Source organism: Pleuronectes platessa, chromosome 11 (assembly GCF_947347685.1).
Source record: "Pleuronectes platessa chromosome 11, fPlePla1.1, whole genome shotgun sequence".
Taxonomy (NCBI): Eukaryota; Metazoa; Chordata; class Actinopteri; order Pleuronectiformes; family Pleuronectidae; genus Pleuronectes; species Pleuronectes platessa.
In genome coordinates this window covers 24902830-24928627 of record NC_070636.1, presented here as the reverse complement: position 1 = coordinate 24928627, position 25798 = coordinate 24902830, and the positions used below count along the sequence as shown (strand labels likewise).

Genomic DNA, 25798 nt, shown 5'->3' with positions numbered 1-25798 from the left:
TGTATCGCTTAAAAAGGCTTAAAAGCCAATCACTAGTCAGGGCAGGAGCAAATAAAGACTTGTATAATTTTGGTTGGCAGATGGGGGCGTGGTGGGAATGTTGTATACTAGAATCTGACATGCGGAAAGCAAAGAGAGGCCCACCGCGTAGGTGGTGACTGTGACCGAGAGGCTCCTCCGCTGCTCTCGAACAGAGGGCCATGCTGACTCTGGTTTCTCTTCATAACGCACAAGTCTTTCGCCTTTTACTAAAGACTTCCGTGGAGAGGAACAAACATGAGTTGAATCTATTTTTGGCAGGCTTTGCTTTATGGCTGAGCCTTATGAAATTGTGAAAAGTCAAAGAATTGTCTAGGTCAGAAATCAAGTGTCCACAAAGGAGAGCTTAGGCGGAGGTGATGAGCAGCAGCCATTGTTATGCACACCTACAAACGGGGTACCACAGCAAGGGAGAATTGCGCCAAGAGCTTGGCGTGGACATCCAACACTTGTGGATTATCGCTTCTCGGCCTTTTGGCTAAGATCAAGTGTAGTATCTGTTCTTATCAGTTTAATATCTGATATGTCCTCAATATGAGGACTACATATTAAGCAGATTTTTGGCAAGAGGAGCAGAAATTTGGAGCTTGCTCCCTTCTCTCCACGCATCGACCTAGCATTGCAGTGCTGCTGGGAACGGTGCACTCTGTTCTTACCTTGTAGAAAAGCAAACACTCAAACAATTGTGGAGTTTTAAAGGTGAATTCTACACTGGGTCAATGAAACTGAGGGAATGGCCTAGCAGAGTTTGACAAGTGTGCAAAACCGCTCTGATGACTCACTGCCTTGTGAAGTGATCATGCATGACTCTGCACGGGGTCACAATGAGCTTCAACTGGATTCCAAATTGAATCAGAAGCGTTTGTCAAAAACTGAAACTGGTTTTCACTCAAGATCCTCTGGGAGACTTGGTGAGAAAGCAGAGTCAGCTTTTTGGACCCAATGTAAGTGGTTCAGGGATGTATCGCTTAAAAAGGCTTAAAAGCCAATCACTAGTCAGGGCAGGAGCAAATAAAGACTTGTATAATTTTGGTTGGCAGATGGGGGCGTGGTGGGAATGTTGTATACTAGAATCTGACATGCGGAAAGCAAAGAGAGGCCCACCGCGTAGGTGGTGACTGTGACCGAGAGGCTCCTTCACTGCTCTCGAACAGAGGGCCATGCTGACTCTGGTTTCTCTTCATAACGCACAAGTCTTTCGCCTTTTACTAAAGACTTCCGTGGAGAGGAGCAAACATGAGTTGAATCTATTTTTGGCAGGCTTTGCTTTATGGCTGAGCCTTATGAAATTGTGAAAAGTCAAAGAATTGTCTAGGTCAGAAATCAAGTGTCCACAAAGAGCTTAGGCGGAGGTGATGAGCAGCAGCCATTGTTATGCACACCTACAAACGGGGTACCACAGCAAGGGAGAATTGCGCCAAGAGCTTGTCGTGGACATCCAACACTTGTGGATTATCGCTTCTCGGCCTTTTGGCTAAGATCAAGTGTAGTATCTGTTCTTATCAGTTTAATATCTGATATGTCCTCTATATGAGGACTACATATTAAGCAGATTTTTGGCAAGAGGAGCAGAAATTTGGAGCTTGCTCCCTTCTCTCCACGCATCGACCTAGCATTGCAGTGCGGCTGGGAACGGTGCACTCTGTTCTTACCTTGTAGATAAGCAAACACTCAAACAATTGTGGAGTTTTAAAGGTGAATTCTACACTGGGTCAATGAAACTGAGGGAATGGCCTGGCAGAGTTTGACAAGTGTGCAAAACCGCTCTGATGACTCACTGCCTTGTGAAGTGATCATGCATGACTCTGCACGGGGTCACAATGAGCTTCAACTGGATTCCAAATTGAATCAGAAGCGTTTGTCAAAAACTGAAACTGGTTTTCACTCAAGATCCTCTGGGAGACTTGGTGAGAAAGCAGAGTCAGCTTTTTGGACCCAATGTAAGTGGTTCAGGGATGTATCGCTTAAAAAGGCTTAAAAGCCAATCACTAGTCAGGGCAGGAGCAAATAAAGACTTGTATAATTTTGGTTGGCAGATGGGGGCGTGGTGGGAATGTTGTATACTAGAATCTGACATGCGGAAAGCAAAGAGAGGCCCACCGCGTAGGTGGTGACTGTGACCGAGAGGGTCCTCCGCTGCTCTCGAACAGAGGGCCATGCTGACTCTGGTTTCTCTTCATAACGCACAAGTCTTTCGCCTTTTACTAAAGACTTCCGTGGAGAGGAACAAACATGAGTTGAATCTATTTTTGGCAGGCTTTGCTTTATGGCTGAGCCTTATGAAATTGTGAAAAGTCAAAGAATTGTCTAGGTCAGAAATCAAGTGTCCACAAAGGAGAGCTTAGGCGGAGGTGATGAGCAGCAGCCATTGTTATGCACACCTACAAACGGGGTACCACAGCAAGGGAGAATTGCGCCAAGAGCTTGGCGTGGACATCCAACACTTGTGGATTATCGCTTCTCGGCCTTTTGGCTAAGATCAAGTGTAGTATCTGTTCTTATCAGTTTAATATCTGATATGTCCTCTATATGAGGACTACATATTAAGCAGATTTTTGGCAAGAGGAGCAGAAATTTGGAGCTTGCTCCCTTCTCTCCACGCATCGACCTAGCATTGCAGTGCTGCTGGGAACGGTGCACTCTGTTCTTACCTTGTAGAAAAGCAAACACTCAAACAATTGTGGAGTTTTAAAGGTGAATTCTACACTGGGTCAATGAAACTGAGGGAATGGCCTAGCAGAGTTTGACAAGTGTGCAAAACCGCTCTGATGACTCACTGCCTTGTGAAGTGATCATGCATGACTCTGCACAGGGTCACAATGAGCTTCAACTGGATTCCAAATTGAATCAGAAGCGTTTGTCAAAAACTGAAACTGGTTTTCACTCAAGATCCTCTGGGAGACTTGGTGAGAAAGCAGAGCCAGCTTTTTGGACCCAATGTAAGTGGTTCAGGGATGTATCGCTTAAAAAGGCTTAAAAGCCAATCACTAGTCAGGGCAGGAGCAAATAAAGACTTGTATAATTTTGGTTGGCAGATGGGGGCGTGGTGGGAATGTTGTATACTAGAATCTGACATGCGGAAAGCAAAGAGAGGCCCACCGCGTAGGTGGTGACTGTGACCGAGAGGCTCCTTCACTGCTCTCGAACAGAGGGCCATGCTGACTCTGGTTTCTCTTCATAACGCACAAGTCTTTTGCCTTTTACTAAAGACTTCCGTGGAGAGGAACAAACATGAGTTGAATCTATTTTTGGCAGGCTTTGCTTTATGGCTGAGCCTTATGAAATTGTGAAAAGTCAAAGAATTGTCTAGGTCAGAAATCAAGTGTCCACAAAGAGCTTAGGCGTAGGTGATGAGCAGCAGCCATTGTTATGCACACCTACAAACGGGGTACCACAGCAAGGGAGAATTGCGCCAAGAGCTTGGCGTGGACATCCAACACTTGTGGATTATCGCTTCTCGGCCTTTTGGCTAAGATCAAGTGTAGTATCTGTTCTTATCAGTTTAATATCTGATATGTCCTCTATATGAGGACTACATATTAAGCAGATTTTTGGCAAGAGGAGCAGAAATTTGGAGCTTGCTCCCTTCTCTCCACGCATCGACCTAGCATTGCAGTGCTGCTGGGAACGGTGCACTCTGTTCTTACCTTGTAGAAAAGCAAACACTCAAACAATTGTGGAGTTTTAAAGGTGAATTCTACACTGGGTCAATGAAACTGAGGGAATGGCCTGGCAGAGTTTGACAAGTGTGCAAAACCGCTCTGATGACTCACTGCCTTGTGAAGTGATCATGCATGACTCTGCAAGGGGTCACAATGAGCTTCAACTGGATTCCAAATTGAATCAGAAGCGTTTGTCAAAAACTGAAAATGTTTTCACTCAAGATCCTCTGGGAGACTTGGTGAGAAAGCAGAGTCAGCTTTTTGGACCCAATGTAAGTGGTTCAGGGATGTATCGCTTAAAAAGGCTTAAAAGCCAATCACTAGTCAGGGCAGGAGCAAATAAAGACTTGTATAATTTTGGTTGGCAGATGGGGGCGTGGTGGGAATGTTGTATACTAGAATCTGACATGCGGAAAGCAAAGAGAGGCCCACCGCGTAGGTGGTGACTGTGACCGAGAGGCTCCTCCGCTGCTCTCGAACAGAGGGCCATGCTGACTCTGGTTTCTCTTCATAACGCACAAGTCTTTCGCCTTTTACTAAAGACTTCCGTGGAGAGGAACAAACATGAGTTGAATCTATTTTTGGCAGGCTTTGCTTTATGGCTGAGCCTTATGAAATTGTGTAAAGTCAAAGAATTGTCTAGGTCAGAAATCAAGTGTCCACAAAGGAGAGCTTAGGCGGAGGTGATGAGCAGCAGCCATTGTTATGCACACCTACAAACGGGGTACCACAGCAAGGGAGAATTGCGCCAAGAGCTTGGCGTGGACATCCAACACTTGTGGATTATCGCTTCTCGGCCTTTTGGCTAAGATCAAGTGTAGTATCTGTTCTTATCAGTTTAATATCTGATATGTCCTCTATATGAGGTCTACATATTAAGCAAATTTTTGGCAAGAGGAGCAGAAATTTGATGCTTGCTCCCTTCTCTCCACGCATCGACCTAGCATTGCAGTGCCGCTGGGAACGGTGCACTCTGTTCTTACCTTGTAGAAAAGCAAACACTCAAACAATTGTGGAGTTTTAAAGGTGAATTCTACACTGGGTCAATGAAACTGAGGGAATAGCCTGGCAGAGTTTGACAAGTGTGCAAAACCGCTCTGATGACTCACTGCCTTGTGAAGTGATCATGCATGACTCTGCAAGGGGTCACAATGAGCTTCAACTGGATTCCAAATTGAATCAGAAGCGTTTGTCAAAAACTGAAACTGTTTTCACTCAAGATCCTCTGGGAGACTTGGTGAGAAAGCAGAGTCAGCTTTTTGGACCCAATGTAAGTGGTTCAGGGATGTATCGCTTAAAAAGGCTTAAAAGCCAATCACTAGTCAGGGCAGGAGCAAATAAAGACTTGTATAATTTTGGTTGGCAGATGGGGGCGTGGTGGGAATGTTGTATACTAGAATCTGACATGCGGAAAGCAAAGAGAGGCCCACCGCGTAGGTGGTGACTGTGACCGAGAGGCTCCTCCGCTGCTCTCGAACAGAGGGCCATGCTGACTCTGGTTTCTCTTCATAACGCACAAGTCTTTCGCCTTTTACTAAAGACTTCCGTGGAGAGGAACAAACATGAGTTGAATCTATTTTTGGCAGGCTTTGCTTTATGGCTGAGCCTTATGAAATTGTGAAAAGTCAAAGAATTGTCTAGGTCAGAAATCAAGTGTCCACAAAGGAGAGCTTAGGCGGAGGTGATGAGCAGCAGCCATTGTTATGCACACCTACAAACGGGGTACCACAGCAAGGGAGAATTGCGCCAAGAGCTTGGCGTGGACATCCAACACTTGTGGATTATCGCTTCTCGGCCTTTTGGCTAAGATCAAGTGTAGTATCTGTTCTTATCAGTTTAATATCTGATATGTCCTCTATATGAGGACTACATATTAAGCAGATTTTTGGCAAGAGGAGCAGAAATTTGGAGCTTGCTCCCTTCTCTCCACGCATCGACCTAGCATTGCAGTGCTGCTGGGAACGGTGCACTCTGTTCTTACCTTGTAGAAAAGCAAACACTCAAACAATTGTGGAGTTTTAAAGGTGAATTCTACACTGGGTCATTGAAACTGAGGGAATGGCCTAGCAGAGTTTGACAAGTGTGCAAAACCGCTCTGATGACTCACTGCCTTGTGAAGTGATCATGCATGACTCTGCACGGGGTCACAATGAGCTTCAACTGGATTCCAAATTGAATCAGAAGCGTTTGTCAAAAACTGAAACTGGTTTTCACTCAAGATCCTCTGGGAGACTTGGTGAGAAAGCAGAGTCAGCTTTTTGGACCCAATGTAAGTGGTTCAGGGATGTATCGCTTAAAAAGGCTTAAAAGCCAATCACTAGTCAGGGCAGGAGCAAATAAAGACTTGTATAATTTTGGTTGGCAGATGGGGGCGTGGTGGGAATGTTGTATACTAGAATCTGACATGCGGAAAGCAAAGAGAGGCCCACCGCGTAGGTGGTGACTGTGACCGAGAGGCTCCTCCGCTGCTCTCGAACAGAGGGCCATGCTGACTCTGGTTTCTCTTCATAACGCACAAGTCTTTCGCCTTTTACTAAAGACTTCCGTGGAGAGGAACAAACATGAGTTGAATCTATTTTTGGCAGGCTTTGCTTTATGGCTGAGCCTTATGAAATTGTGAAAAGTCAAAGAATTGTCTAGGTCAGAAATCAAGTGTCCACAAAGGAGAGCTTAGGCGGAGGTGATGAGCAGCAGCCATTGTTATGCACACCTACAAACGGGGTACCACAGCAAGGGAGAATTGCGCCAAGAGCTTGGCATGGACATCCAACACTTGTGGATTATCGCTTCTCGGCCTTTTGGCTAAGATCAAGTGTAGTATCTGTTCTTATCAGTTTAATATCTGATATGTCCTCTATATGAGGACTACATATTAAGCAGATTTTTGGCAAGAGGAGCAGAAATTTGGAGCTTGCTCCCTTCTCTCCACGCATCGACCTAGCATTGCAGTGCGGCTGGGAACGGTGCACTCTGTTCTTACCTTGTAGATAAGCAAACACTCAAACAATTGTGGAGTTTTAAAGGTGAATTCTACACTGGGTCAATGAAACTGAGGCAATGGCCTGGCAGAGTTTGACAAGTGTGCAAAACCGCTCTGATGACTCACTGCCTTGTGAAGTGATCATGCATGACTCTGCACGGGGTCACAATGAGCTTCAACTGGATTCCAAATTGAATCAGAAGCGTTTGTCAAAAACTGAAACTGGTTTTCACTCAAGATCCTCTGGGAGACTTGGTGAGAAAGCAGAGTCAGCTTTTTGGACCCAATGTAAGTGGTTCAGGGATGTATCGCTTAAAAAGGCTTAAAAGCCAATCACTAGTCAGGGCAGGAGCAAATAAAGACTTGTATAATTTTGGTTGGCAGATGGGGGCGTGGTGGGAATGTTGTATACTAGAATCTGACATGCGGAAAGCAAAGAGAGGCCCACCGCGTAGGTGGTGACTGTGACCGAGAGCCTCCTTCACTGCTCTCGAACAGAGGGCCATGCTGACTCTGGTTTCTCTTCATAACGCACAAGTCTTTCGCCTTTTACTAAAGACTTCCGTGGAGAGGAACAAACATGAGTTGAATCTATTTTTGGCAGGCTTTGCTTTATGGCTGAGCCTTATGAAATTGTGAAAAGTCAAAGAATTGTCTAGGTCAGAAATCAAGTGTCCACAAAGAGCTTAGGCGGAGGTGATGAGCAGCAGCCATTGTTATGCACACCTACAAACGGGGTACCACAGCAAGGGAGAATTGCGCCAAGAGCTTGGCGTGGACATCCAACACTTGTGGATTATCGCTTCTCGGCCTTTTGGCTAAGATCAAGTGTAGTATCTGTTCTTATCAGTTTAATATCTGATATGTCCTCTATATGAGGACTACATATTAAGCAGATTTTTGGCAAGAGGAGCAGAAATTTGGAGCTTGCTCCCTTCTCTCCACGCATCGACCTAGCATTGCAGTGCCGCTGGGAACGGTGCACTCTGTTCTTACCTTGTAGAAAAGCAAACACTCAAACAATTGTGGAGTTTTAAAGGTGAATTCTACACTGGGTCAATGAAACTGAGGCAATGGCCTGGCAGAGTTTGACAAGTGTGCAAAACCGCTCTGATGACTCACTGCCTTGTGAAGTGATCATGCATGACTCTGCACGGGGTCACAATGAGCTTCAACTGGATTCCAAATTGAATCAGAAGCGTTTGTCAAAAACTGAAACTGGTTTTCACTCAAGATCCTCTGGGAGACTTGGTGAGAAAGCAGAGTCAGCTTTTTGGACCCAATGTAAGTGGTTCAGGGATGTATCGCTTAAAAAGGCTTAAAAGCCAATCACTAGTCAGGGCAGGAGCAAATAAAGACTTGTATAATTTTGGTTGGCAGATGGGGGCGTGGTGGGAATGTTGTATACTAGAATCTGACATGCGGAAAGCAAAGAGAGGCCCACCGCGTAGGTGGTGACTGTGACCGAGAGGCTCCTCCGCTGCTCTCGAACAGAGGGCCATGCTGACTCTGGTTTCTCTTCATAACGCACAAGTCTTTCGCCTTTTACTAAAGACTTCCGTGGAGAGGAACAAACATGAGTTGAATCTATTTTTGGCAGGCTTTGCTTTATGGCTGAGCCTTATGAAATTGTGAAAAGTCAAAGAATTGTCTAGGTCAGAAATCAAGTGTCCACAAAGGAGAGCTTAGGCGGAGGTGATGAGCAGCAGCCATTGTTATGCACACCTACAAACGGGGTACCACAGCAAGGGAGAATTGCGCCAAGAGCTTGTCATGGACATCCAACACTTGTGGATTATCGCTTCTCGGCCTTTTGGCTAAGATCAAGTGTAGTATCTGTTCTTATCAGTTTAATATCTGATATGTCCTCTATATGAGGACTACATATTAAGCAGATTTTTGGCAAGAGGAGCAGAAATTTGGAGCTTGCTCCCTTCTCTCCACGCATCGACCTAGCATTGCAGTGCCGCTGGGAACGGTGCACTCTGTTCTTACCTTGTAGAAAAGCAAACACTCAAACAATTGTGGAGTTTTAAAGGTGAATTCTACACTGGGTCAATGAAACTGAGGCAATGGCCTGGCAGAGTTTGACAAGTGTGCAAAACCGCTCTGATGACTCACTGCCTTGTGAAGTGATCATGCATGACTCTGCACGGGGTCACAATGAGCTTCAACTGGATTCCAAATTGAATCAGAAGCGTTTGTCAAAAACTGAAACTGGTTTTCACTCAAGATCCTCTGGGAGACTTGGTGAGAAAGCAGAGTCAGCTTTTTGGACCCAATGTAAGTGGTTCAGGGATGTATCGCTTAAAAAGGCTTAAAAGCCAATCACTAGTCAGGGCAGGAGCAAATAAAGACTTGTATAATTTTGGTTGGCAGATGGGGGCGTGGTGGGAATGTTGTATACTAGAATCTGACATGCGGAAAGCAAAGAGAGGCCCACCGCGTAGGTGGTGACTGTGACCGAGAGGCTCCTCCGCTGCTCTCGAACAGAGGGCCATGCTGACTCTGGTTTCTCTTCATAACGCACAAGTCTTTCGCCTTTTACTAAAGACTTCCGTGGAGAGGAACAAACATGAGTTGAATCTATTTTTGGCAGGCTTTGCTTTATGGCTGAGCCTTATGAAATTGTGAAAAGTCAAAGAATTGTCTAGGTCAGAAATCAAGTGTCCACAAAGGAGAGCTTAGGCGGAGGTGATGAGCAGCAGCCATTGTTATGCACACCTACAAACGGGGTACCACAGCAAGGGAGAATTGCGCCAAGAGCTTGGCGTGGACATCCAACACTTGTGGATTATCGCTTCTCGGCCTTTTGGCTAAGATCAAGTGTAGTATCTGTTCTTATCAGTTTAATATCTGATATGTCCTCAATATGAGGACTACATATTAAGCAGATTTTTGGCAAGAGGAGCAGAAATTTGGAGCTTGCTCCCTTCTCTCCACGCATCGACCTAGCATTGCAGTGCTGCTGGGAACGGTGCACTCTGTTCTTACCTTGTAGAAAAGAAAACACTCAAACAATTGTGGAGTTTTAAAGGTGAATTCTACACTGGGTCAATGAAACTGAGGGAATGGCCTAGCAGAGTTTGACAAGTGTGCAAAACCGCTCTGATGACTCACTGCCTTGTGAAGTGATCATGCATGACTCTGCACGGGGTCACAATGAGCTTCAACTGGATTCCAAATTGAATCAGAAGCGTTTGTCAAAAACTGAAACTGGTTTTCACTCAAGATCCTCTGGGAGACTTGGTGAGAAAGCAGAGTCAGCTTTTTGGACCCAATGTAAGTGGTTCAGGGATGTATCGCTTAAAAAGGCTTAAAAGCCAATCACTAGTCAGGGCAGGAGCAAATAAAGACTTGTATAATTTTGGTTGGCAGATGGGGGCGTGGTGGGAATGTTGTATACTAGAATCTGACATGCGGAAAGCAAAGAGAGGCCCACCGCGTAGGTGGTGACTGTGACCGAGAGGCTCCTTCACTGCTCTCGAACAGAGGGCCATGCTGACTCTGGTTTCTCTTCATAACGCACAAGTCTTTCGCCTTTTACTAAAGACTTCCGTGGAGAGGAACAAACATGAGTTGAATCTATTTTTGGCAGGCTTTGCTTTATGGCTGAGCCTTATGAAATTGTGAAAAGTCAAAGAATTGTCTAGGTCAGAAATCAAGTGTCCACAAAGAGCTTAGGCGGAGGTGATGAGCAGCAGCCATTGTTATGCACACCTACAAACGGGGTACCACAGCAAGGGAGAATTGCGCCAAGAGCTTGGCGTGGACATCCAACACTTGTGGATTATCGCTTCTCGGCCTTTTGGCTAAGATCAAGTGTAGTATCTGTTCTTATCAGTTTAATATCTGATATGTCCTCTATATGAGGACTACATATTAAGCAGATTTTTGGCAAGAGGAGCAGAAATTTGGAGCTTGCTCCCTTCTCTCCACGCATCGACCTAGCATTGCAGTGCCGCTGGGAACGGTGCACTCTGTTCTTACCTTGTAGAAAAGCAAACACTCAAACAATTGTGGAGTTTTAAAGGTGAATTCTACACTGGGTCAATGAAACTGAGGCAATGGCCTGGCAGAGTTTGACAAGTGTGCAAAACCGCTCTGATGACTCACTGCCTTGTGAAGTGATCATGCATGACTCTGCACGGGGTCACAATGAGCTTCAACTGGATTCCAAATTGAATCAGAAGCGTTTGTCAAAAACTGAAACTGGTTTTCACTCAAGATCCTCTGGGAGACTTGGTGAGAAAGCAGAGTCAGCTTTTTGGACCCAATGTAAGTGGTTCAGGGATGTATCGCTTAAAAAGGCTTAAAAGCCAATCACTAGTCAGGGCAGGAGCAAATAAAGACTTGTATAATTTTGGTTGGCAGATGGGGGCGTGGTGGGAATGTTGTATACTAGAATCTGACATGCGGAAAGCAAAGAGAGGCCCACCGCGTAGGTGGTGACTGTGACCGAGAGGCTCCTCCGCTGCTCTCGAACAGAGGGCCATGCTGACTCTGGTTTCTCTTCATAACGCACAAGTCTTTCGCCTTTTACTAAAGACTTCCGTGGAGAGGAACAAACATGAGTTGAATCTATTTTTGGCAGGCTTTGCTTTATGGCTGAGCCTTATGAAATTGTGAAAAGTCAAAGAATTGTCTAGGTCAGAAATCAAGTGTCCACAAAGGAGAGCTTAGGCGGAGGTGATGAGCAGCAGCCATTGTTATGCACACCTACAAACGGGGTACCACAGCAAGGGAGAATTGCGCCAAGAGCTTGGCGTGGACATCCAACACTTGTGGATTATCGCTTCTCGGCCTTTTGGCTAAGATCAAGTGTAGTATCTGTTCTTATCAGTTTAATATCTGATATGTCCTCAATATGAGGACTACATATTAAGCAGATTTTTGGCAAGAGGAGCAGAAATTTGGAGCTTGCTCCCTTCTCTCCACGCATCGACCTAGCATTGCAGTGCCGCTGGGAACGGTGCACTCTGTTCTTACCTTGTAGAAAAGCAAACACTCAAACAATTGTGGAGTTTTAAAGGTGAATTCTACACTGGGTCAATGAAACTGAGGGAATGGCCTGGCAGAGTTTGACAAGTGTGCAAAACCGCTCTGATGACTCACTGCCTTGTGAAGTGATCATGCATGACTCTGCACGGGGTCACAATGAGCTTCAACTGGATTCCAAATTGAATCAGAAGCGTTTGTCAAAAACTGAAACTGGTTTTCACTCAAGATCCTCTGGGAGACTTGGTGAGAAAGCAGAGTCAGCTTTTTGGACCCAATGTAAGTGGTTCAGGGATGTATCGCTTAAAAAGGCTTAAAAGCCAATCACTAGTCAGGGCAGGAGCAAATAAAGACTTGTATAATTTTGGTTGGCAGATGGGGGCGTGGTGGGAATGTTGTATACTAGAATCTGACATGCGGAAAGCAAAGAGAGGCCCACCGCGTAGGTGGTGACTGTGACCGAGAGGCTCCTCCGCTGCTCTCGAACAGAGGGCCATGCTGACTCTGGTTTTTCTTCATAACGCACAAGTCTTTCGCCTTTTACTAAAGACTTCCGTGGAGAGGAACAAACATGAGTTGAATCTATTTTTGGCAGGCTTTGCTTTATGGCTGAGCCTTATGAAATTGTGAAAAGTCAAAGAATTGTCTAGGTCAGAAATCAAGTGTCCACAAAGGAGAGCTTAGGCGGAGGTGATGAGCAGCAGCCATTGTTATGCACACCTACAAACAGGGTACCACAGCAAGGGAGAATTGCGCCAAGAGCTTGGCGTGGACATCCAACACTTGTGGATTATCGCTTCTCGGCCTTTTGGCTAAGATCAAGTGTAGTATCTGTTCTTATCAGTTTAATATCTGATATGTCCTCTATGTGAGGACTACATATTAAGCAGATTTTTGGCAAGAGGAGCAGAAATTTGGAGCTTGCTACCTTCTCTCCACGCATCGACCTAGCATTGCAGTGCCGCTGGGAACGGTGCACTCTGTTCTTACCTTGTAGAAAAGCAAACACTCAAACAATTGTGGAGTTTTAAAGGTGAATTCTACACTGGGTCAATGAAACTGAGGCAATGGCCTGGCAGAGTTTGACAAGTGTGCAAAACCGCTCTGATGACTCACTGCCTTGTGAAGTGATCATGCATGACTCTGCACGGGGTCACAATGAGCTTCAACTGGATTCCAAATTGAATCAGAAGCGTTTGTCAAAAACTGAAACTGGTTTTCACTCAAGATCCTCTGGGAGACTTGGTGAGAAAGCAGAGTCAGCTTTTTGGACCCAATGTAAGTGGTTCAGGGATGTATCGCTTAAAAAGGCTTAAAAGCCAATCACTAGTCAGGGCAGGAGCAAATAAAGACTTGTATAATTTTGGTTGGCAGATGGGGGCGTGGTGGGAATGTTGTATACTAGAATCTGACATGCGGAAAGCAAAGAGAGGCCCACCGCGTAGGTGGTGACTGTGACCGAGAGGCTCCTCCGCTGCTCTCGAACAGAGGGCCATGCTGACTCTGGTTTCTCTTCATAACGCACAAGTCTTTCGCCTTTTACTAAAGACTTCCGTGGAGAGGAACAAACATGAGTTGAATCTATTTTTGGCAGGCTTTGCTTTATGGCTGAGCCTTATGAAATTGTGAAAAGTCAAAGAATTGTCTAGGTCAGAAATCAAGTGTCCACAAAGGAGAGCTTAGGCGGAGGTGATGAGCAGCAGCCATTGTTATGCACACCTACAAACGGGGTACCACAGCAAGGGAGAATTGCGCCAAGAGCTTGGCATGGACATCCAACACTTGTGGATTATCGCTTCTCGGCCTTTTGGCTAAGATCAAGTGTAGTATCTGTTCTTATCAGTTTAATATCTGATATGTCCTCAATATGAGGACTACATATTAAGCAGATTTTTGGCAAGAGGAGCAGAAATTTGGAGCTTGCTCCCTTCTCTCCACGCATCGACCTAGCATTGCAGTGCTGCTGGGAACGGTGCACTCTGTTCTTACCTTGTAGAAAAGCAAACACTCAAACAATTGTGGAGTTTTAAAGGTGAATTCTACACTGGGTCAATGAAACTGAGGGAATGGCCTAGCAGAGTTTGACAAGTGTGCAAAACCGCTCTGATGACTCACTGCCTTGTGAAGTGATCATGCATGACTCTGCACGGGGTCACAATGAGCTTCAACTGGATTCCAAATTGAATCAGAAGCGTTTGTCAAAAACTGAAACTGGTTTTCACTCAAGATCCTCTGGGAGACTTGGTGAGAAAGCAGAGTCAGCTTTTTGGACCCAATGTAAGTGGTTCAGGGATGTATCGCTTAAAAAGGCTTAAAAGCCAATCACTAGTCAGGGCAGGAGCAAATAAAGACTTGTATAATTTTGGTTGGCAGATGGGGGCGTGGTGGGAATGTTGTATACTAGAATCTGACATGCGGAAAGCAAAGAGAGGCCCACCGCGTAGGTGGTGACTGTGACCGAGAGGCTCCTCCGCTGCTCTCGAACAGAGGGCCATGCTGACTCTGGTTTCTCTTCATAACGCACAAGTCTTTCGCCTTTTACTAAAGACTTCCGTGGAGAGGAACAAACATGAGTTGAATCTATTTTTGGCAGGCTTTGCTTTATGGCTGAGCCTTATGAAATTGTGAAAAGTCAAAGAATTGTCTAGGTCAGAAATCAAGTGTCCACAAAGGAGAGCTTAGGCGGAGGTGATGAGCAGCAGCCATTGTTATGCACACCTACAAACGGGGTACCACAGCAAGGGAGAATTGCGCCAAGAGCTTGGCGTGGACATCCAACACTTGTGGATTATCGCTTCTCGGCCTTTTGGCTAAGATCAAGTGTAGTATCTGTTCTTATCAGTTTAATATCTGATATGTCCTCAATATGAGGACTACATATTAAGCAGATTTTTGGCAAGAGGAGCAGAAATTTGGAGCTTGCTCCCTTCTCTCCACGCATCGACCTAGCATTGCAGTGCTGCTGGGAACGGTGCACTCTGTTCTTACCTTGTAGAAAAGAAAACACTCAAACAATTGTGGAGTTTTAAAGGTGAATTCTACACTGGGTCAATGAAACTGAGGGAATGGCCTAGCAGAGTTTGACAAGTGTGCAAAACCGCTCTGATGACTCACTGCCTTGTGAAGTGATCATGCATGACTCTGCACGGGGTCACAATGAGCTTCAACTGGATTCCAAATTGAATCAGAAGCGTTTGTCAAAAACTGAAACTGGTTTTCACTCAAGATCCTCTGGGAGACTTGGTGAGAAAGCAGAGTCAGCTTTTTGGACCCAATGTAAGTGGTTCAGGGATGTATCGCTTAAAAAGGCTTAAAAGCCAATCACTAGTCAGGGCAGGAGCAAATAAAGACTTGTATAATTTTGGTTGGCAGATGGGGGCGTGGTGGGAATGTTGTATACTAGAATCTGACATGCGGAAAGCAAAGAGAGGCCCACCGCGTAGGTGGTGACTGTGACCGAGAGGCTCCTTCACTGCTCTCGAACAGAGGGCCATGCTGACTCTGGTTTCTCTTCATAACGCACAAGTCTTTCGCCTTTTACTAAAGACATCCGTGGAGAGGAACAAACATGAGTTGAATCTATTTTTGGCAGGCTTTGCTTTATGGCTGAGCCTTATGAAATTGTGAAAAGTCAAAGAATTGTCTAGGTCAGAAATCAAGTGTCCACAAAGAGCTTAGGCGGAGGTGATGAGCAGCAGCCATTGTTATGCACACCTACAAACGGGGTACCACAGCAAGGGAGAATTGCGCCAAGAGCTTGGCGTGGACATCCAACACTTGTGGATTATCGCTTCTCGGCCTTTTGGCTAAGATCAAGTGTAGTATCTGTTCTTATCAGTTTAATATCTGATATGTCCTCTATATGAGGACTACATATTAAGCAGATTTTTGGCAAGAGGAGCAGAAATTTGGAGCTTGCTCCCTTCTCTCCACGCATCGACCTAGCATTGCAGTGCCGCTGGGAACGGTGCACTCTGTTCTTACCTTGTAGAAAAGCAAACACTCAAACAATTGTGGAGTTTTAAAGGTGAATTCTACACTGGGTCAATGAAACTGAGGCAATGGCCTGGCAGAGTTTGACAAGTGTGCAAAACCGCTCTGATGACTCACTGCCTTGTGAAGTGATCATGCATGACTCTGCACGGGGTCACAATGAGCTTCAACTGGATTCCAAATTGATTCAGAAGCGTTTGTCAAAAACTGAAACTGGTTTTCACTCAAGATCCTCTGGGAGACTTGGTGAGAAAGCAGAGTCAGCTTTTTGGACCCAATGTAAGTGGTTCAGGGATGTATCGCTTAAAAAGGCTTAAAAGCCAATCACTAGTCAGGGCAGGAGCAAATAAAGACTTGTATAATTTTGGTTGGCAGATGGGGGCGTGGTGGGAATGTTGTATACTAGAATCTGACATGCGGAAAGCAAAGAGAGGCCCACCGCGTAGGTGGTGACTGTGACCGAGAGGCTCCTCCGCTGCTCTCGAACAGAGGGCCATGCTGACTCTGGTTTCTCTTCATAACGCACAAGTCTTTCGCCTTTTACTAAAGACTTCCGTGGAGAGGAACAAACATGAGTTGAATCTATTTTTGGCAGGCTTTGCTTTATGGCTGAGCCTTATGAAATTGTGAAAAGTCAAAGAATTGTCTAGGTCAGAAATCAAGTGTCCACAAAGGAGAGCTTAGGCGGAGGTGATGAGCAGCAGCCATTGTTATGCACACCTACAAACGGGGTACCACAGCAAGGGAGAATTGCGCCAAGAGCTTGGCGTGGACATCCAACACTTGTGGATTATCGCTTCTCGGCCTTTTGGCTAAGATCAAGTGTAGTATCTGTTCTTATCAGTTTAATATCTGATATGTCCTCAATATGAGGACTACATATTAAGCAGATTTTTGGCAAGAGGAGCAGAAATTTGGAGCTTGCTCCCTTCTCTCCACGCATCGACCTAGCATTGCAGTGCCGCTGGGAACGGTGCACTCTGTTCTTACCTTGTAGAAAAGCAAACACTCAAACAATTGTGGAGTTTTAAAGGTGAATTCTACACTGGGTCAATGAAACTGAGGGAATGGCCTGGCAGAGTTTGACAAGTGTGCAAAACCGCTCTGATGACTCACTGCCTTGTGAAGTGATCATGCATGACTCTGCACGGGGTCACAATGAGCTTCAACTGGATTCCAAATTGAATCAGAAGCGTTTGTCAAAAACTGAAACTGGTTTTCACTCAAGATCCTCTGGGAGACTTGGTGAGAAAGCAGAGTCATTTTTTTGGACCCAATGTAAGTGGTTCAGGGATGTATCGCTTAAAAAGGCTTAAAAGCCAATCACTAGTCAGGGCAGGAGCAAATAAAGACTTGTATAATTTTGGTTGGCAGATGGGGGCGTGGTGGGAATGTTGTATACTAGAATCTGACATGCGGAAAGCAAAGAGAGGCCCACCGCGTAGGTGGTGACTGTGACCGAGAGGCTCCTTCACTGCTCTCGAACAGAGGGCCATGCTGACTCTGGTTTCTCTTCATAACGCACAAGTCTTTCGCCTTTTACTAAAGACTTCCGTGGAGAGGAACAAACATGAGTTGAATCTATTTTTGGCAGGCTTTGCTTTATGGCTGAGCCTTATGAAATTGTGAAAAGTCAAAGAATTGTCTAGGTCAGAAATCAAGTGTCCACAAAGAGCTTAGGCGGAGGTGATGAGCAGCAGCCATTGTTATGCACACCTACAAACGGGGTACCACAGCAAGGGAGAATTGCGCCAAGAGCTTGGCGTGGACATCCAACACTTGTGGATTATCGCTTCTCGGCCTTTTGGCTAAGATCAAGTGTAGTATCTGTTCTTATCAGTTTAATATCTGATATGTCCTCTATATGAGGACTACATATTAAGCAGATTTTTGGCAAGAGGAGCAGAAATTTGGAGCTTGCTCCCTTCTCTCCACGCATCGACCTAGCATTGCAGTGCCGCTGGGAACGGTGCACTCTGTTCTTACCTTGTAGAAAAGCAAACACTCAAACAATTGTGGAGTTTTAAAGGTGAATTCTACACTGGGTCAATGAAACTGAGGCAATGGCCTGGCAGAGTTTGACAAGTGTGCAAAACCGCTCTGATGACTCACTGCCTTGTGAAGTGATCATGCATGACTCTGCACGGGGTCACAATGAGCTTCAACTGGATTCCAAATTGAATCAGAAGCGTTTGTCAAAAACTGAAACTGGTTTTCACTCAAGATCCTCTGGGAGACTTGGTGAGAAAGCAGAGTCAGCTTTTTGGACCCAATGTAAGTGGTTCAGGGATGTATCGCTTAAAAAGGCTTAAAAGCCAATCACTAGTCAGGGCAGGAGCAAATAAAGACTTGTATAATTTTGGTTGGCAGATGGGGGCGTGGTGGGAATGTTGTATACTAGAATCTGACATGCGGAAAGCAAAGAGAGGCCCACCGCGTAGGTGGTGACTGTGACCGAGAGGCTCCTTCACTGCTCTCGAACAGAGGGCCATGCTGACTCTGGTTTCTCTTCATAACGCACAAGTCTTTCGCCTTTTACTAAAGACTTCCGTGGAAAGGAACAAACATGAGTTGAATCTATTTTTGGCAGGCTTTGCTTTATGGCTGAGCCTTATGAAATTGTGAAAAGTAAAAGAATTGTCTAGGTCAGAAATCAAGTGTCCACAAAGAGCTTAGGCGGAGGTGATGAGCAGCAGCCATTGTTATGCACACCTACAAACGGGGTACCACAGCAAGGGAGAATTGCGCCAAGAGCTTGGCGTGGACATCCAACACTTGTGGATTATCGCTTCTCGGCCTTTTGGCTAAGATCAAGTGTAGTATCTGTTCTTATCAGTTTAATATCTGATATGTCCTCTATGTGAGGACTACATATTAAGCAGATTTTTGGCAAGAGGAGCAGAAAATTGGAGCTTGCTCCCTTCTCTCCACGCATCGACCTAGCATTGCAGTGCCGCTGGGAACGGTGCACTCTGTTCTTACCTTGTAGAAAAGCAAACACTCAAACAATTGTGGAGTTTTAAAGGTGAATTCTACACTGGGTCATTGAAACTGAGGGAATGGCCTGGCAGAGTTTGACAAGTGTGCAAAACCGCTCTGATGACTCACTGCCTTGTGAAGTGATCATGCATGACTCTGCACAGGGTCACAATGAGCTTCAACTGGATTCCAAATTGAATCAGAAGCGTTTGTCAAAAACTGAAACTGGTTTTCACTCAAGATCCTCTGGGAGACTTGGTGAGAAAGCAGAGTCAGCTTTTTGGACCCAATGTAAGTTTTTTCAGGGATGTATCGCTTAAAAAGGCTTAAAAGCCAATCACTAGTCAGGGCAGGAGCAAATAAAGACTTGTATAATTTTGGTTGGCAGATGGGGGCGTCGTGGGAATGTTGTATACTAGAATCTGACATGCGGAAAGAAAAGAGAGGCCCACCGCGTAGGTGGTGACTGTGACCGAGAGGCTCCTCCGCTGCTCTCGAACAGAGGGCCATGCTGACTCTGGTTTCTCTTCATAACGCACAAGTCTTTCGCCTTTTACTAAAGACTTCCGTGGAGAGGAACAAACATGAGTTGAATCTATTTTTGGCAGGCTTTGCTTTATGGCTGAGCCTTATGAAATTGTGAAAAGTCAAAGAATTGTCTAGGTCAGAAATCAAGTGTCCACAAAGGAGAGCTTAGGCGGAGGTGATGAGCAGCAGCCATTGTTATGCACACCTACAAACGGGGTACCACAGCAAGGGAGAATTGCGCCAAGAGCTTGGCGTGGACATCCAACACTTGTGGATTATCGCTTCTCGGCCTTTTGGCTAAGATCAAGTGTAGTATCTGTTCTTATCAGTTTAATATCTGATATGTCCTCAATATGAGGACTACATATTAAGCAGATTTTTGGCAAGAGGAGCAGAAATTTGGAGCTTGCTCCCTTCTCTCCACGCATCGACCTAGCATTGCAGTGCTGCTGGGAACGGTGCACTCTGTTCTTACCTTGTAGAAAAGCAAACACTCAAACAATTGTGGAGTTTTAAAGGTGAATTCTACACTGGGTCAATGAAACTGAGGGAATGGCCTAGCAGAGTTTGACAAGTGTGCAAAACCGCTCTGATGACTCACTGCCTTGTGAAGTGATCATGCATGACTCTGCACGGGGTCACAATGAGCTTCAACTGGATTCCAAATTGAATCAGAAGCGTTTGTCAAAAACTGAAACTGGTTTTCACTCAAGATCCTCTGGGAGACTTGGTGAGAAAGCAGAGTCAGCTTTTTGGACCCAATGTAAGTGGTTCAGGGATGTATCGCTTAAAAAGGCTTAAAAGCCAATCACTAGTCAGGGCAGGAGCAAATAAAGACTTGTATAATTTTGGTTGGCAGATGGGGGCGTGGTGGGAATGTTGTATACTAGAATCTGACATGCGGAAAGCAAAGAGAGGCCCACCGCGTAGGTGGTGACTGTGACCGAGAGGCTCCTTCACTGCTCTCGAACAGAGGGCCATGCTGACTCTGGTTTCTCTTCATAACGCACAAGTCTTTCGCCTTTTACTAAAGACTTCCGTGGAGAGGAACAAACATGAGTTGAATCTATTTTTGGCAGGCTTTGCTTTATGGCTGAGCCTTATGAAATTGTGAAAAGTCAAAGAATTGTCTAGGTCAGAAATCAAGTGTCCACAAAGGAGAGCTTAGGCGGAGGTGATGAGCAGCAGCCATTGTTATGCACACCTACAAACAGGGTACCACAGCAAGGGAGAATTGCGCCAAGAGCTTGGCGTGGACATCCAACACTTGTGGATTATCGCTTCTCGGCCTTTTGGCTAAGATCAAGTGTAGTATCTGTTCTTATCAGTTTAATATCTGATATGTCCTCTATGTGAGGACTACATATTAAGCAGATTTTTGGCAAGAGGAGCAGAAATTTGGAGCTTGCTCCCTTCTCTCCACGCATCGACCTAGCATTGCAGTGCTGCTGGGAACGGTGCACTCTGTTCTTACCTTGTAGAAAAGCAAACACTCAAACAATTGTGGAGTTTTAAAGGTGAATTCTACACTGGGTCATTGAAACTGACGGAATGGCCTGGCAGAGTTTGACAAGTGTGCAAAACCGCTCTGATGACTCACTGCCTTGTGAAGTGATCATGCATGACTCTGCACAGGGTCACAATGAGCTTCAACTGGATTCCAAATTGAATCAGAAGCGTTTGTCAAAAACTGAAACTGGTTTTCACTCAAGATCCTCTGGGAGACTTGGTGAGAAAGCAGAGTCAGCTTTTTGGACCCAATGTAAGTTTTTTCAGGGATGTATCGCTTAAAAAGGCTTAAAAGCCAATCACTAGTCAGGGCAGGAGCAAATAAAGACTTGTATAATTTTGGTTGGCAGATGGGGGCGTCGTGGGAATGTTGTATACTAGAATCTGACATGCGGAAAGAAAAGAGAGGCCCACCGCGTAGGTGGTGACTGTGACCGAGAGGCTCCTCCGCTGCTCTCGAACAGAGGGCCATGCTGACTCTGGTTTCTCTTCATAACGCACAAGTCTTTCGCCTTTTACTAAAGACTTCCGTGGAGAGGAACAAACATGAGTTGAATCTATTTTTGGCAGGCTTTGCTTTATGGCTGAGCCTTATGAAATTGTGAAAAGTCAAAGAATTGTCTAGGTCAGAAATCAAGTGTCCACAAAGGAGAGCTTAGGCGGAGGTGATGAGCAGCAGCCATTGTTATGCACACCTACAAACGGGGTACCACAGCAAGGGAGAATTGCGCCAAGAGCTTGGCGTGGACATCCAACACTTGTGGATTATCGCTTCTCGGCCTTTTGGCTAAGATCAAGTGTAGTATCTGTTCTTATCAGTTTAATATCTGATATGTCCTCTATATGAGGACTACATATTAAGCAGATTTTTGGCAAGAGGAGCAGAAATTTGGAGCTTGCTCCCTTCTCTCCACGCATCGACCTAGCATTGCAGTGCCGCTGGGAACGGTGCACTCTGTTCTTACCTTGTAGAAAAGCAAACACTCAAACAATTGTGGAGTTTTAAAGGTGAATTCTACACTGGGTCAATGAAACTGAGGGAATAGCCTGGCAGAGTTTGACAAGTGTGCAAAACCGCTCTGATGACTCACTGCCTTGTGAAGTGATCATGCATGACTCTGCAAGGGGTCACAATGAGCTTCAACTGGATTCCAAATTGAATCAGAAGCGTTTGTCAAAAACTGAAACTGGTTTCACTCAAGATCCTCTGGGAGACTTGGTGAGAAAGCAGAGTTAGCTTTTTGGACCCAATGTAAGTGGTTCAGGGATGTATCGCTTAAAAAGGCTTAAAAGCCAATCACTAGTCAGGGCAGGAGCAAATAAAGACTTGTATAATTTTGGTTGGCAGATGCGGGCGTGGTGGGAATGTTGTATACTAGAATCTGACATGCGGAAAGCAAAGAGAGGCCCACCGCGTAGGTGGTGACTGTGACCGAGAGGCTCCTCCGCTGCTCTCGAACAGAGGGCCATGCTGACTCTGGTTTCTCTTCATAACGCACAAGTCTTTCGCCTTTTACTAAAGACTTCCGTGGAGAGGAGCAAACATGAGTTGAATCTATTTTTGGCAGGCTTTGCTTTATGGCTGAGCCTTATGAAATTGTGAAAAGTCAAAGAATTGTCTAGGTCAGAAATCAAGTGTCCACAAAGGAGAGCTTAGGCGGAGGTGATGAGCAGCAGCCATTGTTATGCACACCTACAAACGGGGTACCACAGCAAGGGAGAATTGCGCCAAGAGCTTGGCGTGGACATCCAACACTTGTGGATTATCGCTTCTCGGCCTTTTGGCTAAGATCAAGTGTAGTATCTGTTCTTATCAGTTTAATATCTGATATGTCCTCTATATGAGGACTACATATTAAGCAGATTTTTGGCAAGAGGAGCAGAAATTTGGAGCTTGCTCCCTTCTCTCCACGCCTCGACCTAGCATTGCAGTGCCGCTGGGAACGGTGCACTCTGTTCTTACCTTGTAGAAAAGCAAACACTCAAACAATTGTGGAGTTTTAAAGGTGAATTCTACACTGGGTCAATGAAACTGAGGGAATAGCCTGGCAGAGTTTGACAAGTGTGCAAAACCGCTCTGATGACTCACTGCCTTGTGAAGTGATCATGCATGACTCTGCAAGGGGTCACAATGAGCTTCAACTGGATTCCAAATTGAATCAGAAGCGTTTGTCAAAAACTGAAACTGGTTTTCACTCAAGATCCTCTGGGAGACTTGGTGAGAAAGCAGAGTCAGCTTTTTGGACCCAATGTAAGTGGTTCAGGGATGTATCGCTTAAAAAGGCTTAAAAGCCAATCACTAGTCAGGGCAGGAGCAAATAAAGACTTGTATAATTTTGGTTGGCAGATGGGGGCGTGGTGGGAATGTTGTATACTAGAATCTGACATGCGGAAAGCAAAGAGAGGCCCACCGCGTAGGTGGTGACTGTGACCGAGAGGCTCCTTCACTGCTCTCGAACAGAGGGCCATGCTGACTCTGGTTTCTCTTCATAACGCACAAGTCTTTCGCCTTTTACTAAAGACTTCCGTGGAGAGGAACAAACATGAGTTGAATCTATTTTTGGCAGGCTTTGCTTTATGGCTGAGCCTTATGAAATTGTGAAAAGTCAAAGAATTGTCTAGGTCAGAAATCAAGTGTCCACAAAGAGCTTAGGCGGAGGTGATGAGCAGCAGCCATTGTTATGCACACCTACAAACAGGGTACCACAGCAAGGGAGAATTGCGCCAAGAGCTTGGCGTGGACATCCAACACTTGTGGATTATCGCTTCTCGGCCTTTTGGCTAAGATCAAGTGTAGTATCTGTTCTTATCAGTTTAATATCTGATATGTCCTCTATATGAGGACTACATATTAAGCAGATTTTTGGCAAGAGGAGCAGAAATTTGGAGCTTGCTCCCTTCTCTCCACGCATCGACCTAGCATTGCAGTGCCGCTGGGAACGGTGCACTCTGTTCTTACCTTGTAGAAAAGCAAACACTCAAACAATTGTGGAGTTTTAAAGGTGAATTCTACACTGGGTCAATGAAACTGAGGGAATGGCCTGGCAGAGTTTGACAAGTGTGCAAAACCGCTCTGATGACTCACTGCCTTGTGAAGTGATCATGCATGACTCTGCACGGGGTCACAATGAGCTTCAACTGGATTCCAAATTGAATCAGAAGCGTTTGTCAAAAACTGAAACTGGTTTTCACTCAAGATCCTCTGGGAGACTTGGTGAGAAAGCAGAGTCAGCTTTTTGGACCCAATGTAAGTGGTTCAGGGATGTATCGCTTAAAAAGGCTTAAAAGCCAATCACTAGTCAGGGCAGGAGCAAATAAAGACTTGTATAATTTTGGTTGGCAGATGGGGGCGTGGTGGGAATGTTGTATACTAGAATCTGACATGCGGAAAGCAAAGAGAGGCCCACCGCGTAGGTGGTGACTGTGACCGAGAGGCTCCTCCGCTGCTCTCGAACAGAGGGCCATGCTGACTCTGGTTTCTCTTCATAACGCACAAGTCTTTCGCCTTTTACTAAAGACTTCCGTGGAGAGGAACAAACATGAGTTGAATCTATTTTTGGCAGGCTTTGCTTTATGGCTGAGCCTTATGAAATTGTGAAAAGTCAAAGAATTGTCTAGGTCAGAAATCAAGTGTCCACAAAGGAGAGCTTAGGCGGAGGTGATGAGCAGCAGCCATTGTTATGCACACCTACAAACGGGGTACCACAGCAAGGGAGAATTGCGCCAAGAGCTTGGCGTGGACATCCAACACTTGTGGATTATCGCTTCTCGGCCTTTTGGCTAAGATCAAGTGTAGTATCTGTTCTTATCAGTTTAATATCTGATATGTCCTCTATATGAGGACTACATATTAAGCAGATTTTTGGCAAGAGGAGCAGAAATTTGGAGCTTGCTCCCTTCTCTCCACGCATCGACCTAGCATTGCAGTGCTGCTGGGAACGGTGCACTCTGTTCTTACCTTGTAGAAAAGCAAACACTCAAACAATTGTGGAGTTTTAAAGGTGAATTCTACACTGGGTCAATGAAACTGAGGGAATGGCCTAGCAGAGTTTGACAAGTGTGCAAAACCGCTCTGATGACTCACTGCCTTGTGAAGTGATCATGCATGACTCTGCACGGGGTCACAATGAGCTTCAACTGGATTCCAAATTGAATCAGAAGCGTTTGTCAAAAACTGAAACTGGTTTTCACTCAAGATCCTCTGGGAGACTTGGTGAGAAAGCAGAGCCAGCTTTTTGGACCCAATGTAAGTGGTTCAGGGATGTATCGCTTAAAAAGGCTTAAAAGCCAATCACTAGTCAGGGCAGGAGCAAATAAAGACTTGTATAATTTTGGTTGGCAGATGGGGGCGTGGTGGGAATGTTGTATACTAGAATCTGACATGCGGAAAGCAAAGAGAGGCCCACCGCGTAGGTGGTGACTGTGACCGAGAGGCTCCTTCACTGCTCTCGAACAGAGGGCCATGCTGACTCTGGTTTCTCTTCATAACGCACAAGTCTTTTGCCTTTTACTAAAGACTTCCGTGGAGAGGAACAAACATGAGTTGAATCTATTTTTGGCAGGCTTTGCTTTATGGCTGAGCCTTATGAAATTGTGAAAAGTCAAAGAATTGTCTAGGTCAGAAATCAAGTGTCCACAAAGAGCTTAGGCGTAGGTGATGAGCAGCAGCCATTGTTATGCACACCTACAAACGGGGTACCACAGCAAGGGAGAATTGCGCCAAGAGCTTGGCGTGGACATCCAACACTTGTGGATTATCGCTTCTCGGCCTTTTGGCTAAGATCAAGTGTAGTATCTGTTCTTATCAGTTTAATATCTGATATGTCCTCTATATGAGGACTACATATTAAGCAGATTTTTGGCAAGAGGAGCAGAAATTTGGAGCTTGCTCCCTTCTCTCCACGCATCGACCTAGCATTGCAGTGCTGCTGGGAACGGTGCACTCTGTTCTTACCTTGTAGAAAAGCAAACACTCAAACAATTGTGGAGTTTTAAAGGTGAATTCTACACTGGGTCAATGAAACTGAGGGAATGGCCTGGCAGAGTTTGACAAGTGTGCAAAACCGCTCTGATGACTCACTGCCTTGTGAAGTGATCATGCATGACTCTG

The 25798-nt window shown here is 45.4% G+C and overlaps 52 non-coding genes across 52 annotated transcripts; all 52 read left to right on the top strand.

The window, feature by feature from the left end:
• Positions 1–204: 204 nt before the first annotated feature.
• LOC128452038 (U5 spliceosomal RNA) lies at positions 205–317 on the top strand. Its single transcript, XR_008340548.1, has one exon. It is a non-coding gene; the product is annotated as a U5 spliceosomal RNA (small nuclear RNA).
• Positions 318–497: 180 nt separating this feature from the next.
• On the top strand, positions 498–689 carry LOC128452830 (U2 spliceosomal RNA). The gene has a single exon (XR_008341313.1). It is a non-coding gene; the product is annotated as a U2 spliceosomal RNA (small nuclear RNA).
• Positions 690–1203: 514 nt separating this feature from the next.
• LOC128452470 (U5 spliceosomal RNA) lies at positions 1204–1316 on the top strand. Its single transcript, XR_008340964.1, has one exon. It is a non-coding gene; the product is annotated as a U5 spliceosomal RNA (small nuclear RNA).
• A 177-nt stretch (positions 1317–1493) lies between these two features.
• On the top strand, positions 1494–1685 carry LOC128451829 (U2 spliceosomal RNA). Its single transcript, XR_008340357.1, has one exon. It is a non-coding gene; the product is annotated as a U2 spliceosomal RNA (small nuclear RNA).
• Positions 1686–2199: 514 nt separating this feature from the next.
• On the top strand, positions 2200–2312 carry LOC128452037 (U5 spliceosomal RNA). The gene has a single exon (XR_008340547.1). It is a non-coding gene; the product is annotated as a U5 spliceosomal RNA (small nuclear RNA).
• A 180-nt stretch (positions 2313–2492) lies between these two features.
• LOC128451730 (U2 spliceosomal RNA) lies at positions 2493–2684 on the top strand. Its single transcript, XR_008340263.1, has one exon. It is a non-coding gene; the product is annotated as a U2 spliceosomal RNA (small nuclear RNA).
• Positions 2685–3198: 514 nt separating this feature from the next.
• Positions 3199–3311, top strand: LOC128452337 (U5 spliceosomal RNA). The gene has a single exon (XR_008340834.1). It is a non-coding gene; the product is annotated as a U5 spliceosomal RNA (small nuclear RNA).
• A 177-nt stretch (positions 3312–3488) lies between these two features.
• LOC128451729 (U2 spliceosomal RNA) lies at positions 3489–3680 on the top strand. The gene has a single exon (XR_008340262.1). It is a non-coding gene; the product is annotated as a U2 spliceosomal RNA (small nuclear RNA).
• Positions 3681–4193: 513 nt separating this feature from the next.
• LOC128452324 (U5 spliceosomal RNA) lies at positions 4194–4306 on the top strand. Its single transcript, XR_008340822.1, has one exon. It is a non-coding gene; the product is annotated as a U5 spliceosomal RNA (small nuclear RNA).
• Positions 4307–4486: 180 nt separating this feature from the next.
• Positions 4487–4678, top strand: LOC128451940 (U2 spliceosomal RNA). Its single transcript, XR_008340460.1, has one exon. It is a non-coding gene; the product is annotated as a U2 spliceosomal RNA (small nuclear RNA).
• Positions 4679–5191: 513 nt separating this feature from the next.
• On the top strand, positions 5192–5304 carry LOC128452035 (U5 spliceosomal RNA). Its single transcript, XR_008340545.1, has one exon. It is a non-coding gene; the product is annotated as a U5 spliceosomal RNA (small nuclear RNA).
• A 180-nt stretch (positions 5305–5484) lies between these two features.
• LOC128451728 (U2 spliceosomal RNA) lies at positions 5485–5676 on the top strand. Its single transcript, XR_008340261.1, has one exon. It is a non-coding gene; the product is annotated as a U2 spliceosomal RNA (small nuclear RNA).
• Positions 5677–6190: 514 nt separating this feature from the next.
• Positions 6191–6303, top strand: LOC128452034 (U5 spliceosomal RNA). Its single transcript, XR_008340544.1, has one exon. It is a non-coding gene; the product is annotated as a U5 spliceosomal RNA (small nuclear RNA).
• Positions 6304–6483: 180 nt separating this feature from the next.
• Positions 6484–6675, top strand: LOC128451828 (U2 spliceosomal RNA). The gene has a single exon (XR_008340356.1). It is a non-coding gene; the product is annotated as a U2 spliceosomal RNA (small nuclear RNA).
• A 514-nt stretch (positions 6676–7189) lies between these two features.
• Positions 7190–7302, top strand: LOC128452033 (U5 spliceosomal RNA). The gene has a single exon (XR_008340543.1). It is a non-coding gene; the product is annotated as a U5 spliceosomal RNA (small nuclear RNA).
• A 177-nt stretch (positions 7303–7479) lies between these two features.
• On the top strand, positions 7480–7671 carry LOC128452872 (U2 spliceosomal RNA). Its single transcript, XR_008341353.1, has one exon. It is a non-coding gene; the product is annotated as a U2 spliceosomal RNA (small nuclear RNA).
• A 514-nt stretch (positions 7672–8185) lies between these two features.
• On the top strand, positions 8186–8298 carry LOC128452032 (U5 spliceosomal RNA). The gene has a single exon (XR_008340542.1). It is a non-coding gene; the product is annotated as a U5 spliceosomal RNA (small nuclear RNA).
• Positions 8299–8478: 180 nt separating this feature from the next.
• On the top strand, positions 8479–8670 carry LOC128452870 (U2 spliceosomal RNA). Its single transcript, XR_008341351.1, has one exon. It is a non-coding gene; the product is annotated as a U2 spliceosomal RNA (small nuclear RNA).
• Positions 8671–9184: 514 nt separating this feature from the next.
• LOC128452031 (U5 spliceosomal RNA) lies at positions 9185–9297 on the top strand. Its single transcript, XR_008340541.1, has one exon. It is a non-coding gene; the product is annotated as a U5 spliceosomal RNA (small nuclear RNA).
• A 180-nt stretch (positions 9298–9477) lies between these two features.
• Positions 9478–9669, top strand: LOC128452829 (U2 spliceosomal RNA). The gene has a single exon (XR_008341312.1). It is a non-coding gene; the product is annotated as a U2 spliceosomal RNA (small nuclear RNA).
• Positions 9670–10183: 514 nt separating this feature from the next.
• On the top strand, positions 10184–10296 carry LOC128452030 (U5 spliceosomal RNA). Its single transcript, XR_008340540.1, has one exon. It is a non-coding gene; the product is annotated as a U5 spliceosomal RNA (small nuclear RNA).
• A 177-nt stretch (positions 10297–10473) lies between these two features.
• LOC128452869 (U2 spliceosomal RNA) lies at positions 10474–10665 on the top strand. Its single transcript, XR_008341350.1, has one exon. It is a non-coding gene; the product is annotated as a U2 spliceosomal RNA (small nuclear RNA).
• Positions 10666–11179: 514 nt separating this feature from the next.
• Positions 11180–11292, top strand: LOC128452029 (U5 spliceosomal RNA). The gene has a single exon (XR_008340539.1). It is a non-coding gene; the product is annotated as a U5 spliceosomal RNA (small nuclear RNA).
• Positions 11293–11472: 180 nt separating this feature from the next.
• Positions 11473–11664, top strand: LOC128452816 (U2 spliceosomal RNA). Its single transcript, XR_008341300.1, has one exon. It is a non-coding gene; the product is annotated as a U2 spliceosomal RNA (small nuclear RNA).
• Positions 11665–12178: 514 nt separating this feature from the next.
• Positions 12179–12291, top strand: LOC128452509 (U5 spliceosomal RNA). Its single transcript, XR_008341003.1, has one exon. It is a non-coding gene; the product is annotated as a U5 spliceosomal RNA (small nuclear RNA).
• A 180-nt stretch (positions 12292–12471) lies between these two features.
• Positions 12472–12663, top strand: LOC128451900 (U2 spliceosomal RNA). The gene has a single exon (XR_008340423.1). It is a non-coding gene; the product is annotated as a U2 spliceosomal RNA (small nuclear RNA).
• A 514-nt stretch (positions 12664–13177) lies between these two features.
• LOC128452028 (U5 spliceosomal RNA) lies at positions 13178–13290 on the top strand. The gene has a single exon (XR_008340538.1). It is a non-coding gene; the product is annotated as a U5 spliceosomal RNA (small nuclear RNA).
• A 180-nt stretch (positions 13291–13470) lies between these two features.
• Positions 13471–13662, top strand: LOC128452828 (U2 spliceosomal RNA). The gene has a single exon (XR_008341311.1). It is a non-coding gene; the product is annotated as a U2 spliceosomal RNA (small nuclear RNA).
• Positions 13663–14176: 514 nt separating this feature from the next.
• On the top strand, positions 14177–14289 carry LOC128452027 (U5 spliceosomal RNA). Its single transcript, XR_008340537.1, has one exon. It is a non-coding gene; the product is annotated as a U5 spliceosomal RNA (small nuclear RNA).
• A 180-nt stretch (positions 14290–14469) lies between these two features.
• On the top strand, positions 14470–14661 carry LOC128452827 (U2 spliceosomal RNA). The gene has a single exon (XR_008341310.1). It is a non-coding gene; the product is annotated as a U2 spliceosomal RNA (small nuclear RNA).
• A 514-nt stretch (positions 14662–15175) lies between these two features.
• LOC128452526 (U5 spliceosomal RNA) lies at positions 15176–15288 on the top strand. The gene has a single exon (XR_008341019.1). It is a non-coding gene; the product is annotated as a U5 spliceosomal RNA (small nuclear RNA).
• Positions 15289–15465: 177 nt separating this feature from the next.
• On the top strand, positions 15466–15657 carry LOC128452868 (U2 spliceosomal RNA). Its single transcript, XR_008341349.1, has one exon. It is a non-coding gene; the product is annotated as a U2 spliceosomal RNA (small nuclear RNA).
• Positions 15658–16171: 514 nt separating this feature from the next.
• LOC128452026 (U5 spliceosomal RNA) lies at positions 16172–16284 on the top strand. The gene has a single exon (XR_008340536.1). It is a non-coding gene; the product is annotated as a U5 spliceosomal RNA (small nuclear RNA).
• A 180-nt stretch (positions 16285–16464) lies between these two features.
• LOC128452815 (U2 spliceosomal RNA) lies at positions 16465–16656 on the top strand. Its single transcript, XR_008341299.1, has one exon. It is a non-coding gene; the product is annotated as a U2 spliceosomal RNA (small nuclear RNA).
• Positions 16657–17170: 514 nt separating this feature from the next.
• LOC128452024 (U5 spliceosomal RNA) lies at positions 17171–17283 on the top strand. Its single transcript, XR_008340534.1, has one exon. It is a non-coding gene; the product is annotated as a U5 spliceosomal RNA (small nuclear RNA).
• Positions 17284–17460: 177 nt separating this feature from the next.
• LOC128452867 (U2 spliceosomal RNA) lies at positions 17461–17652 on the top strand. Its single transcript, XR_008341348.1, has one exon. It is a non-coding gene; the product is annotated as a U2 spliceosomal RNA (small nuclear RNA).
• Positions 17653–18166: 514 nt separating this feature from the next.
• Positions 18167–18279, top strand: LOC128452519 (U5 spliceosomal RNA). Its single transcript, XR_008341012.1, has one exon. It is a non-coding gene; the product is annotated as a U5 spliceosomal RNA (small nuclear RNA).
• Positions 18280–18456: 177 nt separating this feature from the next.
• LOC128451795 (U2 spliceosomal RNA) lies at positions 18457–18648 on the top strand. The gene has a single exon (XR_008340325.1). It is a non-coding gene; the product is annotated as a U2 spliceosomal RNA (small nuclear RNA).
• A 515-nt stretch (positions 18649–19163) lies between these two features.
• On the top strand, positions 19164–19276 carry LOC128452023 (U5 spliceosomal RNA). The gene has a single exon (XR_008340533.1). It is a non-coding gene; the product is annotated as a U5 spliceosomal RNA (small nuclear RNA).
• Positions 19277–19456: 180 nt separating this feature from the next.
• LOC128452826 (U2 spliceosomal RNA) lies at positions 19457–19648 on the top strand. Its single transcript, XR_008341309.1, has one exon. It is a non-coding gene; the product is annotated as a U2 spliceosomal RNA (small nuclear RNA).
• A 514-nt stretch (positions 19649–20162) lies between these two features.
• On the top strand, positions 20163–20275 carry LOC128452022 (U5 spliceosomal RNA). Its single transcript, XR_008340532.1, has one exon. It is a non-coding gene; the product is annotated as a U5 spliceosomal RNA (small nuclear RNA).
• A 180-nt stretch (positions 20276–20455) lies between these two features.
• Positions 20456–20647, top strand: LOC128451772 (U2 spliceosomal RNA). The gene has a single exon (XR_008340303.1). It is a non-coding gene; the product is annotated as a U2 spliceosomal RNA (small nuclear RNA).
• Positions 20648–21162: 515 nt separating this feature from the next.
• Positions 21163–21275, top strand: LOC128452020 (U5 spliceosomal RNA). Its single transcript, XR_008340531.1, has one exon. It is a non-coding gene; the product is annotated as a U5 spliceosomal RNA (small nuclear RNA).
• A 180-nt stretch (positions 21276–21455) lies between these two features.
• On the top strand, positions 21456–21647 carry LOC128452866 (U2 spliceosomal RNA). The gene has a single exon (XR_008341347.1). It is a non-coding gene; the product is annotated as a U2 spliceosomal RNA (small nuclear RNA).
• Positions 21648–22160: 513 nt separating this feature from the next.
• On the top strand, positions 22161–22273 carry LOC128452469 (U5 spliceosomal RNA). The gene has a single exon (XR_008340963.1). It is a non-coding gene; the product is annotated as a U5 spliceosomal RNA (small nuclear RNA).
• A 180-nt stretch (positions 22274–22453) lies between these two features.
• LOC128451874 (U2 spliceosomal RNA) lies at positions 22454–22645 on the top strand. The gene has a single exon (XR_008340399.1). It is a non-coding gene; the product is annotated as a U2 spliceosomal RNA (small nuclear RNA).
• A 514-nt stretch (positions 22646–23159) lies between these two features.
• Positions 23160–23272, top strand: LOC128452019 (U5 spliceosomal RNA). Its single transcript, XR_008340530.1, has one exon. It is a non-coding gene; the product is annotated as a U5 spliceosomal RNA (small nuclear RNA).
• Positions 23273–23449: 177 nt separating this feature from the next.
• LOC128452865 (U2 spliceosomal RNA) lies at positions 23450–23641 on the top strand. Its single transcript, XR_008341346.1, has one exon. It is a non-coding gene; the product is annotated as a U2 spliceosomal RNA (small nuclear RNA).
• Positions 23642–24155: 514 nt separating this feature from the next.
• LOC128452018 (U5 spliceosomal RNA) lies at positions 24156–24268 on the top strand. The gene has a single exon (XR_008340529.1). It is a non-coding gene; the product is annotated as a U5 spliceosomal RNA (small nuclear RNA).
• A 180-nt stretch (positions 24269–24448) lies between these two features.
• Positions 24449–24640, top strand: LOC128451727 (U2 spliceosomal RNA). The gene has a single exon (XR_008340260.1). It is a non-coding gene; the product is annotated as a U2 spliceosomal RNA (small nuclear RNA).
• Positions 24641–25154: 514 nt separating this feature from the next.
• On the top strand, positions 25155–25267 carry LOC128452335 (U5 spliceosomal RNA). Its single transcript, XR_008340833.1, has one exon. It is a non-coding gene; the product is annotated as a U5 spliceosomal RNA (small nuclear RNA).
• A 177-nt stretch (positions 25268–25444) lies between these two features.
• LOC128451726 (U2 spliceosomal RNA) lies at positions 25445–25636 on the top strand. Its single transcript, XR_008340259.1, has one exon. It is a non-coding gene; the product is annotated as a U2 spliceosomal RNA (small nuclear RNA).
• Positions 25637–25798: the final 162 nt, after the last annotated feature.